Source organism: Lathamus discolor, chromosome 3, assembly GCF_037157495.1.
Source record: "Lathamus discolor isolate bLatDis1 chromosome 3, bLatDis1.hap1, whole genome shotgun sequence".
NCBI classification, from domain to species: Eukaryota; Metazoa; Chordata; class Aves; order Psittaciformes; family Psittacidae; genus Lathamus; species Lathamus discolor.
In genome coordinates, this window is record NC_088886.1 from 89,916,970 (window position 1) to 89,931,030 (window position 14,061).

Genomic DNA, 14,061 nt, shown 5'->3' on the forward strand with positions numbered 1-14,061 from the left:
AGATAGATTGAATTGAGGGGTAGGTCATTTGTCAGCGACACCTGTAGATAAAATAAAATGGAAGACAAAAAAGTTTTCTTTGTATCACAAAGCTAGAGATTTCAGCACAAGATTACATATTCTAAGGCACCTACCTTTCTCTCTGTACACCTCTAGAGACACCGAAGAGGGTCTTAAATTTCAGCATGCTCCAACATCTCAAGTTCTGGGGGGAGAGAGAGGCTGCAGAGTTGTCTTTATACAGCTGACATCTGTAGCCTCGAATGCTATCCATAAATTAGGTTCCTATCAAATAACAGTGCCTCTAGGCATCTGCTGTTTAAAAACTGCCCTTCAGAGAGAACGGGCAGTCTTCTGTAGGATAGGTTATGCATTTTACAGTCCTCATAAGAAAACAGTCTGAAAAATAGGTAGCAAAACAATTAAATCATCTCTGCTGGTTTATCTCCTTTAAGTCTCTGAAAGCCTGCTGAGAAAAGCGAAGTTACTTTTGCAGTATTTTTAGACCTTGTTTAGCTGTAACTTTACCTGATACATGCAGAAAAAGAATATAGCAGGGCATTTCAATTCTGCCTTTCTTCTCCATTTGGCAGTTGATCTTTAGTGCCTGCATAGTCTATTAAACTCTTTTTGCTATAGCTTTACTACCGACATTTTAGATTAAATGCCAGAGAATGAAAGCAATTTTTTTTAAGGACTATGACTTTTTGTTTTACTACAACTCTGTCAGGACCACAAGACTGTAACAGCTTGCTGTAGAGTGTTATTTTAATCCTTTCTTCCTACCTAGGAAAAATACTTCTGATTAGTACAGCTACTATCCCTTTGTTGCAAGGTTTATACAAAATTCAGCGCTGTTAATACAATTTAACTTAATAACAGCTGTGAATGCTTGGCACTATCTTGTTCCTGTTTGCAGTGCTTGCTTATCTCCTCTCATCCGATAAGCTACAAAGCAGGATAACTCCTTTATGAGAGAAGTGGTGAATCTTGGTGCTACAACACTACAGTAAAGGATTTTTTTCAGTGCTAAAACCATACTTTACATATGGTATTCTCACCCACTCAATACTCATTCAGCCTGGAAAAGATGGAAGCTGGAGACCTGGGATGCTTTAGAGGCTGGCTTGAGAGCACCTCCCCGCAGTGGTGGCGAGCACAAAACCCTTGTGTGGGGAGCTCTGCTTTAGAGTTGGTGCCTAGCAGCTTTACCTCTCATGTTGACATCCCTGCAGATCTGCGTTAAGGCCTGGGAACCTAGTTTTGTAATTTTCTACCAAAAATCCAGGAGAGTCCACAGAAAGCTCATACTGGATTTTGTAGCTATTAGCAAACTGGAGAGGTAGCACACAGGTCCCCGTTTCTCAGTATTGTCAGCTGGCAAAATTGTAAACCACTGTAAAATCTATTTTGAACTTCTCGTAAACAGAATAGTTTGACATAGTGCATCTGAGAATTGCTTTTAGGTACTTGGTACTTTCTCTGAAATTATGATCATAAAGGATAGAGCTAAAGTGATTTACAGATATTACAGATTTAGTGAAGATTTCAGAATGATTTGCATGCATAGTGTTAGTCTAACACTAATTTCAAGCTCAGTTCATGTAGATGAAAAGATTTTCATCAAAACTATTCTGGAGAAGACAAGAATCACTTAAGTTTCTATTTAAAACTGCTGCTGTGTGATCAGATGCTTCTACAGACTTAACCAAACAGAGTGTTTACAGAAAACAGTTTCTTTCGGTCATTATCTCCAGCAATATAACTTTTCTAATTGGACTTGAACAATTCTTATTCTAGAATAAACTATGCCTTTTACCTGCTGTGTAATAGACCACTTCAGCTTGCATCTGCTTTACAGAACAAGTCTGTCTGTTTGTCTGACTAAAAATATTGGAGAACAACATAAATGGCACTATTTGCTTCAGGTGTGTCATTGCAATTCATAGAATCATAGAATGGTTTGGCTTGGAAGGGACCTTAAAGCTCATCCAGTTTCAACCCCCAGCCATGGGCAGGGACACCTTCTACTACAGCAGGTTGTTCAAGGTCCCATCCAACCGGGCCTTGAACACTTCCAAGGACAGGCATCCACAACTTTTCTGGGCAACCTGTTCCCAATGTCTCACCACCCTTTAATGAAGAACTTCCTTTTATTCAAATCTACCCTCTTCCAACTTGAAGCCATTCCCCTTTGTCCTATCATTACATGCCTTTGTAAAAAGTCCTTCTCTTTCTTCTAGGCCTCCCTAAGGTATGTAAAGGCTGCAATAAGGTCTCCCCCAGAGCTTTCTCTTCTCCAGGCTGAACAAACCCAACTCTCCCAGCCTGTCTTCACCTGGAGAGGTGCTCCAGCCCTCTGATCATCTTTGTGGCCCTTTCCTAGGCCACCTCCTTCTTGTGTTGGAAGCCCAAAGCTGAACGCAGTATGCCAGGTTCTTTCTTCCCTGTTTTTTCTTACTGTAGCTTGTCCATTATTTCCCAACTGGTCACGTAAAACTGTTACAGATTGGCATCTTTAAAGCTCCCTATGAATGGCAATGTGCCTGATCTCAATAGTGGATAAGGTATTTAAATAATGATTGAAGCAGCTGTAGCACAATAATTGTTCTAACATTTCAGAAGTCAATAAGGATTTTAACTAGTACATGTTCAGGGTAGCATGAATGTGAACACAGCTTCATATTTTGGTATGCTTCAAAATATAGAATATTCCAGTTCTGTGTCTCACTTTCAGAAGTGGTAAGGCATATATACACATAAGTTAAACTTTCTCAGTGTTTTTTCATGGTCTGAGACAATCCTGAGCTTTCAAGGGCAATGAGTGGTAGAAGAGTTGCTCAGGAGGTGTTTATATTAATTGTGATTGTATGCAGCCTAATAATACATTTTCCGCTCTCCTGCTTGATGGAAACTTTTTCTTGATGTCCACTGGATATTAAGCAATTTAAAGACTTGATGAGCAAGAACAAGGTGATTGCAGAAGTACTCTAAGCCAGCTAAAACTGAAAATGCAGCTCATTTTGATGCTCTGCCTCCTATCTAAATGGAGCATTTAATTATAGGCATGACATCTGGGAGGAGTTCTTTGATTTACAGTGGATGCCTGATAATGTTATCTGGAGTTATCTTCTTTTGCCCTGAACAGATGTATCTTGTACTGAATGTTCTAGGAAAGATTTTGCCTGAGGGTTTGCCTGAACAATACAGTTGTTTGTATCCCAGTGCATAAGACAACACCTTCCCGGAGCAAACCTAGCCCACCTATCTATAGCTTAAGTCAGCTAGGAGGACCCACAACTTGCACGCAGCTTGGAGTGCAGTGCTTTTCAGTGGCTGAGAAAAGTGGTTTTGGCAAGACTGTGGCTCTTTACAGTGGCTCCCTACAGACTATGGCATTTACACAATCAGTGTTGTCAGAGGTTACTTGAGGAGAGATTCTTCCTTTCTGCTGCCCATAATTCTGTCTGCTCCGAGATCACGTGCACATATGAATATAGTTTCCAGTTACAGTTTTGACATTTAAATTTATAAACGAGTCTCAAGCTGCTTCTTGTTGCTGCCATCTCTGTTTCTTCTCTACTGGGATAGGTCTTGTGATGTTTGTAAGCTTTTTGTTGCTTAGTCTTTTATTGAAGGGCACCCAAAATAGTATCGAATAGTTCTGAAATTACTCCATAGTATGTTTCTAGTATGTTTTCAGGCCTGTTATTTGGTTTTTTTTTCCTCAAGTATTTTGAATAGAGTATAGATTGTTATGTTAGATATAGTTCTAAGAAACAGAGCTCTCTTCTGACCCCTGTGATGCCTCATGGAAGGCTAGTTAACTACTGAGCATCTGCAGCTTCCTACCAGGGGTGTATAGCAGTGTCTGATCAGCAGCAACTGCATGGCCATAGACTCCAAACATGAGAAACCCAGTATGTCTTCTGAGGAAAGGCTAATTGACCAAGGTCATTTGAAAGTCCTGTTGATGACTGGTTTTCTCTCTCCTGTGCCTATAATTGGCCCTGGCAATGCCTGTTTATCTCACATCAGACAATACTTCATTTCTCTGCTAAAAGTTATGCTGCTTAACTGGTTAATTGTTCAATGCTGACAGACTAGATTTAGCAGTGGCAGCTCTTGGATTTTAGAAAGACTTACATTGGCTTTGTAAGTGTAACATCTGGCTTTTCCAATTTTGACATGTGATAACATTTAAAGAGCCAGTCATGCTTCTGGGATTTTAAATACCAAGATGGGAATTTTACACTCCCTGTATACTGTATCGTATCTAGTAAATACTGAAGGAAGCAGTGGCTAACTCAAAGAGGACCCACACTTTTCAGATCACAAATGACCGTGCATTCATTTCTGTTGTTACTTTTAAAATTTTCATTATCACCTCTACCCTGTCACTACCCTAAGCCTTGTCCATGTCCACCTTTTCTATAATGCTTATTTTTAGGAGTAATATGCTGCATTCTTTTGTCAGCAACTGTAGGAGCTAAATGTAACAACAAATGGCATTAAGGAAATGGGCTGTATCCAAATCAAGGTTTTCATGCTCTCAAGCATTTTAACAAAAGTGCCATTATTTTGAAAATAATTAAGGCCTTTAGAGTATTTACTTTGTATTAGAAAAATAACAATATAAAACCAAGGCAGACAAGCCAAACACATTTTTTTAAATCCTGATGATGGACTTCTAATACTCTTGCATATAAGTCCACTGTTTCGTGTTCTGTTACCTGTTATGCCTTACAAATAGCACAGAAATGAGCCTAAAGCAGTCAAGATAAAGTAACTCTCAGATTTTCCTAAACAACTGAGCTGCAACAGCCACTGCACGTACAGCTCCTGTGTGTCAACTACTACATCTAGTCTGCGGTGGTGTCATGGTTTAAGCCCAGCCGGTAACTCAGAACCACACAGCTCCTTGCTCACCCTCCCCTTCCCAACCCCCATCCCCTGCTCCCGGCAGGAGAATTGAAGGAATGTAAATGCCACAGGTTGACATAATAGCAGTCCAGTAACTAAAGTATAATACAAAAACACTGTTACTACTAATCATAATGATAAGAGAAATAACAAAGGGAGAGAATATAAAACTAAAAAGGGAAGGGGAGAAAAATCCCCAGTAAACACAAGTGATGCACAATACAGTTGCTCACCACACGTCAACCAATAACCAGCCCAGCCTGAGCAGTGATCTGGCCTTCTGGGTTACTCCCCCCAGTTTATATACTGGGCATGACGTGCTGTGGTATGGAACATCCCTTTGGCTAGTTTGTGTAAGGTGTCCTGCCTCTGCTGCCTCCTGGCTTCCCATGCCCCTCCTCACTGGCAGTGCATGAAACCGAAAAGTCCTTGATCAGGGTGAGTGCTACTTAGCAACAACTAAAACTTCAGTGTTGTCAGCACTGTTCTCAGGCTCAAGCCAAAAAACAGCACTACACCAGCTACTAAGAAGGAGAAAAATAACTGCTACAGCTGAACCCAGGATAAGAAGGAGGAGAAGTAGCCTGTTTCTGATGAAATGACTCTTTAGGATGGATGGTGCCAGTAGTGGAGATGCTGACATATGTACGAGTAAACATGTACAGTCCAATATGACAGCTCATTAGATAGTTGCAACAATTGATCAGTGCAACTTTCATATATTCAGGCTTTAGCTAAAGTTCTGCACCTCCTGTAATGAGGATGTTGCTTAAAGTGGTGGGAAAATTAATGATCAGAATTTTTGATTTGAATGGAACCCTCAAAGTCATATTACTTTAGATCTGAACATGTTTTGAGGTGGAAAGGTTGTTTTAATTTTTAAAATGAATTTTAAAATCTGTGAAATAATTAATTAGATCTTATGTTTTATTTCTTGCCATGATGAGAAATGTAAATACTGAATAGCTGGAGAAAGTGTGTCTGTTCACTTGAGATTCACAGCTTGCTACTGCGGTCTCAGAAAATAAGATGTTCGTCTGAGTTCCAAACATTTAAATATTTGCTTTTGCCTTCTAATGTATTAGGACATTCCTTTGAAAATAAAAGACAACAAACCGCACAATTAGCACTGAATTCCCTGTATAGAGAACGGTAATCTAGGATTGTCAGACTACAGTCCCTGTTTCTCATGATAAATCTGCTTCGTAGCCATTAAGTTGTCATAGTATCATACAGCTAAGTGATTAAAATAAAAATGAAACTCGTGTTATCTGACATTTGCAAATTGTGGTTTTGATGGAAAATATGAAAATGGGAATAGTAAAAGAAAAGTTTTATATTCCCCCCATGTTACTGACCTTCATCCTCATTTCCAGCTTTTCTGCTCAAATATCAGAAGATTTAATGTAATAAAAGATGACAGGAAGCACATCTGACAAAACTATCTCTTAAGTCTTGTTGAATAAAACATTCAGTGGAAATGCGTCTTAGCACCAGCAGGTTAGCATTAAAAGTGCAAGGGTTTTAAAGGAAGCCTAAACACCCCTCTGACAAACGACAGCTCCAGATTTTAAAATTAAGATTTGAGATAAAGATGCTGCTGAAGTTATCAAAAGAAACGTACCCAGCAGTTGCCTAATGCACATGCTCATGACAATGCTATCTGTCTGTCAGAAAACCTCCTGCATCGGTGATCTAACACTGATGATGCTGGAACATGTTATGTACAGTAGAAGCCCACATCACATTGTCAGTCACACAGCCAGGTTTCTCACCCTTCTCTTTTATACAAAAAGTTCTCCCTGCAGTTTTTTCTAGCACAGTTGTTGAGAGCAGTTTGTGAGCTCTGAATTAACAGTTGTTTCCCTTTGCTTGAAAAACAAATCAGAAAAAACCAGCCTGTAAAAGCTATTTAATTTTGCTTACTTGTTTTCAGTAATAACCATGCTAAATACTAAAAATACTGAAGGCCTATACTGTAGCTAAGCTATTGTGGAGAAAATTCTCAAAACCATACATACACGTTGAAACCTAATACAAGAGTACAAATTCCAGGCAATTATTTGGACATACCTGCACATGCTCTCCAAGCAGGGTTTTTGCATGCCAGGTCTGAAGAACCGTGGACACAGTACAAGCTGAAGCTGACTTCTGCTGTGAACTAGGCAGTATGTTTGCACAACCTTTCTAGCATCCTCCAGCTTCCCTGGAGATACACCACCAGGGAACATTTTCTCTTTCAACCTCTGCTGCCATCAGAAAAGCCTGTTCTTTATGGGCAACTGTGAATGCAAATACTTTTTCTGTGCTTTTTGTAATATGTCCAATTACTTAGAATTGCTTTTAGCATTTTTCCAAATTGATTGGAAGAATACAGATTATATATATATATATATATATATTTTTTTATGCTATCCAGACACTAAGGGTACTAATATGAGCTCCTTGCCATTATGTCTTGCTCAGGCAGCATTCAAGGAATATTAGGGTCACTGAAATGAGAATTAAGGTCTTGTTATCACTCATTTTACATTTGTCTTGGAAAAGTTATCTTTCTGGGAATCTTTTTTCCTCCACTTTTCAAAAAGGGCTATCAATAAAACTTGGAAATTTGAATGTAGTTTTCAAAGATCTACGTTTGAAAATGGGAAATCAAGTTCAGCCTTCAGGCAATAATGTCTTTGGTTTCTTGGTAACAAAGCTTCAAGGTAAAGTAAACAGAACATTGCTTAAGTTGATAGATAACAGTTTTAGGGTTAGAATTCTTTAAAACTTCAAGAGGAAATGCCTCATTTTACTTTTAAAAGCTCTGGTATCAGGTAATTAACTAAAGTTAGGCTAGTTCTTATTCAAAGACATTTCTGGTCTCATTATCTTTATGCAGACACAACTCCCATTGGAATGATCCTGAACTTTGCTTTAGCGACTAGTACATGTTTGAAGGAGATGTTGAGATTTCCAGAGGCTCATCGTTACATTTTTTGTGCTTTGCTGTATCTTTCATTCCATTCTTCCTTTATTATGGCAAAACTACTGACCACTTTTCTTTTGTTAATCTGTTAAATCATTTTTAAGAAAACAAAAATAGAGGGGGTGGGGGAAACCTCTGTGTCAAATAAATGAATACTTGTGTCTTAGGGAACACTTCCTTTTAAAAGTTCCTTGAAAAAATAGCAATAAAATGAAACTTGAGATATATTCTGGGTGGACTTCACCGTATCAATATCTATATTTTGACCCAATCTGTTTTAAGCAAACCCATTTAACACGAATGTAATTCGTTTGACTTTTACATTGGTATAAAACAGCAGGCGAATTAACTAGATGCTGATTATATTTAAATTATAATTTCTTCTGGCAGTAGATCATACGATGAAATAATTTTTCCAGAGATCCCTCTCCTTGCCTTCAAACAACCTGCTGTTTTTTGTTACTGTTGTCATCAGAAAATTCTTACAAACTAAAATACAGCACATAAAGCAGACATTACACAAGAAATAGATGAAAACACACTACAATAAATGCTCCCTGGCATGGAGTGACTCGTACACATTGGATTTCCAGGGTGCAACAATCTTCCTCCCGTGCATCAGATGTCCCTAAGAAAGTTCTTTAGAGAAAATGAAACAACCCCTGTGCACTGAGTGAATTCACTAAAATATGTGAGAACAGACAAAAGTACATAGTTGTTAGAATATCGTCTCATCTCTAACATCATTCTTGCATGGAAGATGAGCTTGGGAAAGAAATTTCTTAGGGCTCTTGAATACAAATCATGTATTCAGTAGATGCTGTTTTTTATGGAACAATGCATTTTTCAGTGTAAGACACCCTTGGTGTTCCAAGGACAATAATTAATTGGTTATCTGTCAAGATTACCCCACAAGACTTAATCATCTCCCTTTTTGTTAACATTACTTTCTTCTCCAAAGGTGTTTTTTCTTTCAAATTTTATAGATTATTACCATAATTAATTTAAATGTGGAAATTTCTTAAGCTGCCTTTAGGCTGAAGGCTGTGGTTTCTTTATCAGGTCTTGCTGGTGTTGCATGCCTAAACCCATGTCTGTTCTTGTCTGCTATATAATATTGTCTCACAAAAAGTGATACCTGCAAACGGAGTCTGTCTTAGTAAACTTGCTAATTAGCCCCCGTTATCCTTCTTACTTTGCGTATTTTCCTCTCCACTTACAGTTTTATGTAATTTGCTTAGCTTGACTTTTTTTTTTTTTTCATTAGACTCTGAGCTTTTAAGTTCAGGGATAAAACTTGATTTAATGGGATCTCATTTGATAAGATGCCGGCAGGTAGTACAGGACATAAATAGTAGAAATAATTGTCCATAAATGCTTATTAATACAAATGTATCTCCAGTACTTACTTAGAGCATTTTATTTCAAATTTTCTATTTTGTTCTAAAAGTTCCCTTTGACTCTTGCTCATTCAGATTCTTAAGTAAAGCATCGAAAGTTCTGTTGCTGCCAAGGCATCAAAGGGAGATGTGACACCTGCTAAAAGTCAAGCTGCGTAGTTTTTGTTGCTACAAGCTACTAATTTGACGAACTTCCATATAGGACAGGTGTAGGATATTTACTGAATTCTCCCTAGCTTCCAGATGTCCTTGCCATGGCTGAACAGAATACTGACGTTTCTGTCAAGTTTTAGTTTAGAATCTCAAACTAGAGATGGTTCAAAACAGATGATTTTGTGAACTTTGTGATGATGACTAAGGAGAAAAGAAGTTCTACCCTCTTCAGAACATTAATGACAGACCAGATGACACATTTTCCATACAAGAAATAAGATGAAGCACTTTGAAAGCCAAGGCACATCAACAGAAGAGAAATGGAACTTTTCAGAGTAGACTATCCAATCAACTCACACAGTAAGCAAATCACTCTCCTCAGTGATTTTTATAATGTAGAATGGTTTCGGAGTGCTATTGCAAACTTTTTATCATCCTCAGGCACAAACTACACTTGCTATAGATATGACCCTAGTAGGAACAGCTCTACAAGTGACAAATCTGCACTCAGCTTTCCAAATAAAGTAGTACAAATTCTATGAAGTGGCTGTGATTCTTAAGCCTTTCAATTTTGTGAAATGCACTTCTCTAACGATGCCCATGTTGTTATTCCAATAATAGACTACATCAAATCACTTCAGAATTTTAAAGCTAGTCTGGGAAAACATCAGGAAATGTAATTTATCACACTCTTGCAGTCAGCTGTTAGTGAGTGAGTTGTCAGGCATTTCCTCCTCCTAAAATCTTTTGGATTGCTTTTACTATTTGGTCATGAATTTGGTAAGAGAGATGCCAGGCCATTCTACGCTCTTCCCACGACTGGGTGGGCAATGTTTGTTATCAGTGTCAGAGGGGGGATAGGACAATGTTCTCTTTCTCAGTTGTCAAATAGAGGTCCTACTTTATAAAATATCAGCCTGTTTTCACACCCCAAACCAATCAGAACTAGGCAGGAGCAAAATTCAGTGAGCAAACCTCACCAAGTGTTCTTCCCAAGCCACTTAGGTACCTGTTCATTTTAAACCTTCTGATAAAGAAATAATGATATTTCATCATATGACATTATTTAAAGTCCAGGCTTGAGAAGTAACATTCCATATTTTAAAAGTTTTACTCTTTTGCTGGATGGAGAGAAAGGAGGGTATGGCTACATAGTTACTTGGGTTTACTTTCTGATTTGCTAGTACGAAAGTGTCATTGCTTTGCAGAATATAAACCTCCATTTTTTGTGAAGGCTGCAAAGCTGGAGATTTGTGGAAGCTGTGGACTATGTTTATTTAGGGTTTCTCAGGCAGACGTGGACTATCTCTGTGTCCTTTTTGTGGCCAATCCATGACCATGTGTCTCAAACACGGAGGGTAACACAGAGAAAGCTTAACATCTGCTATTATATTACTGGAACAAGTCCAGAGGAGGGCCACGAGGATGATCAGGGGACTGGAGCACCTCCCGGATGAAGACAGGCTGAGAAAGGTGGTGCTGTTCAGCCTGGAGAAGAGAAGACCCCGTGGAGACCTCATAGCAGCCTTCCAGTATCAGAAGGGGGGCTATAGGGATGCTGGGGAGGTATTCTCCATTAGGGACTCTAGTGGTAGGACAAGGGCTAATGGGTTCAAACTTGAACAGGGGAAGTTTAGATTGGATATAAGGAGGAAGTTTTTTACTGTGAGGGTGGTGAGGCACTGGAATGGGTTGCCCAGGGAAGTTGTGAATGCTCCATCCCTGGCGGTGTCCAAGGCCAGGCTGGACAGAGCCTTGGGTGACACGGTTTAGTGCGAGGTGTCTCTGCCCAGGGCAGGAGGGTTGGAACTGGATGATCTTAAGGTCCTTTCCAACCCTAACTAATCTATGGTTCTATGATTCTGTTAAAAAACGCTATTTTGCCCTAACCAGTTGAGGTTGTGTCTTCCAGTTGACTCGCCTTTACTGTGACCTGCTTTATTCCTCTGATTCTGTCTGATGGGTATAAATTCTGCATGTACTATCTAAAGCACTTTGTTTCACATTACCATTGGAACCTTACTTATCAGCTGGTATTAATCCTATGTAAACATGGTTTAATAGAAAACATAGGGAAGAGAACACAATCTAAATCTCCATGTGGATTTGTGTCAGTGACGTAGTGTAGGCAGAGGACCAATCACCTGAAGCTGTGGGTCCCCAGTTACAGGACTTGTCTTATGCTTCTGGAGCAGCAGGAGATGTCCAGTCCATAGCAGTCCTCTGCACTGTTTGCCATTGGCTCAGAATTTACCCCTGCTTTGAGCCCCTCCTGAAATTTGGTTGATAAATGGGGTCTTCAGCTCTGCAATGACTGACAAATGCGGGTGGAACAGCTCCTTGTTGTTTCTCACTCAGGCTGTGCCCTCCTTGGAAAGCTCTCCTTGTGCCCTTGTTGAAAAGCACCGGTTAAAGAGATGTCTGCATGGGGAAGGGAGAGGGATGTTCCCTCTGAGTAGCTTTTTTCAGCTTTCCCATCACTGAAGCCTGACAGAGACGTCATTACTTGTAATTACGGTGATTTTGTGTTGCCAAGCTGTAAGGCAAAATGCTATGCAGATATTTTTGTATGTTTACAGTATTGTCTGGCAGTTGGGGACTTCATAAACATGAAACTTGTGAATTCTGGGTTATTTTGTAAAACTGTTGTATTGTGAATGCTTTGATATGTGTATGCTCATGATATGTTGTTAGGGCAGAGTCATGCCACTTGGAACAGGACTGAGGGCTGGGTGAGGAGGAGGTGAAATGGCTGCTGGGCGTGCTCTTCAAAACATGGGTTCAGGGATGTGAAAATACAACCTCTAAAGATTGCCTGCAGACTTTGAAGCAGTTCTGTCCTTTCACTGGAGTTGCACCAACCCTCAATTTCACTTATTTCATATTCTAACGTTTGCTTTGAAACACTGCTATATTGGTTAATTATAGAGCATGCTTTTATACGTTCTTTCCTTATAGAGAGTGTTTCCAAAAAATGGTTGAAAGATTTCCTTTTACATTATCTGACCTAAATTAAACAGCAGAACCATAACATGCTATAGCTATCTTTTAACCTAAAGCACAGCACTATGGTAGTGTATTATTATTTTTCATTAACTTGGTAATTTGGGTGGACAGAAATGTTATCAAATAAAACACACTAAAGCAGAACACAGTTACACACAATACCATTCCTGCTTCTTTGACCAAATTTGTTTTTATGCTCTAATGCAATAGGATCAGCTGTGACCTCTCACTTCAAAATGTGTTATTGTATCATAAATAGCAAACATAGTTTGCGTACTAAAATTGCAGTTAGACTTGACTTGGTCTCATGCTGCCTTGTTTCACTGAAGTCAATGAGGTTGCTTGGTTAAGCGAGAGCAAAGTATACTCCTGTTTATACCAAAATGGCAAATTACAGCTCTGTGCTTCTAGGGACATAGTGAAAGTTGCAATAAAATTAAATTATAATTTATGCATTGATCTGAAATAGAAACTTCGAGCGCTCAGGAATTTTACAGGAAATTGCAGCTACTAGTATTGAAATTTTGGGCCTGTTTCTTTGTTGCATCTTCATCACTTTGCTACAGCTGGTACTGCTTCTCACACAAAAGGAAAGCAGTTCTTTTCTAATGACCAATGCAAAGGAGTGCCAGACTTACATTTACCAGAGAAAAATTAGTTGAAGGGAGTAAAATTATTTTCATAAGACTGTTTCTTTTTGAACACAGATATGGGCTGCAGTTAACAATATTTCATAACAAAATACCAGAACACCAGAACAGTGACATTGTCATCATCATCATTATTTTAACTCAGAATGAGGAGGGTTGTGACTTACACAGGTCAGTACATGTTCATCTGTACTAGATGAGCACACAGAACTTGGCTTTTTCCTGTCTCAGCTTTTTCTGTTCGTACTATGGTACTCTCTGATGTCACACATTGAAGAAACGGAAGATTCTATCTTCAGATTCTAACACCCTATCCAAGTGTGAAAAATCACCTCATGTATGTTTTAAAGACCAGCTTCTAGGGTATCTACTGCCTTTTTTCCCCAGATGTACAGAGCACCATCAGCAGGTGTGATTTATCAGGCACACCAAAGAAGCGACTGATTTCTTAAGCCCACTAGACCTGTCTGTCTTGGGTCAGAGCTGGACCTTAGACTATTGCTCAAGTTTGAATTTAGTGCGGTAGGTGCTGCATCCCCCACTGGGCAGTGAAGAAAATATCCTTAAGATGAAAAGAAAAAGGCTTAGACAGCCTCTAAGAAGTCGTGCTTGGTAGTAGCATGGAGCTGGCAGCTTCCAACGGGGACAGATAATGCTCTGAGGCACACGTGAGGTATAGCAAGTGAGGGAAGTAGTGAGATGGGATTTTGTGCAGATCTCGGAAACTCAGAGAATTTGGCCTAAGGTATAGCTTGTGGTAAAACAAACTGAGATATGAAGATGGATTGGTGGTATGCCAAAAGTTACTGGCATAAATGTTGATTCCAGTAAAAAGGCATGATTATCTCCTTCTTCATGAGTTTAATTTCATGTAAGAAAAAAAAAAATCTAGTTTTAAATACCAGTGTAATATTTCTGCCGAAGTGAATATTATGTATAGAAAACACTTGGATGGATC

General features: G+C 39.1%; 1 protein-coding gene across 19 annotated transcripts in view; it reads right to left on the reverse strand.

Annotated features, from left to right (window-relative positions):
• The window catches only part of B3GALT1 (beta-1,3-galactosyltransferase 1), a 204,269-nt gene that overhangs the window by 20,499 nt on the left and 169,709 nt on the right, over window positions 1-14,061 (reverse strand). For 17 of the 19 annotated variants that reach the window (XM_065670498.1, XM_065670490.1, XM_065670501.1 and 14 more), the window contains one exon: window positions 135-205. The exons of 1 other annotated variant lie outside the window; for it this stretch is intronic. The gene's annotated coding sequence lies outside the window, so the exon portion shown is untranslated. Of the gene's footprint in view, window positions 1-134; window positions 223-14,061 lie in introns of all 19 variants that reach the window. One more of the 19 variants, XM_065670482.1, reaches the window with a different exon arrangement.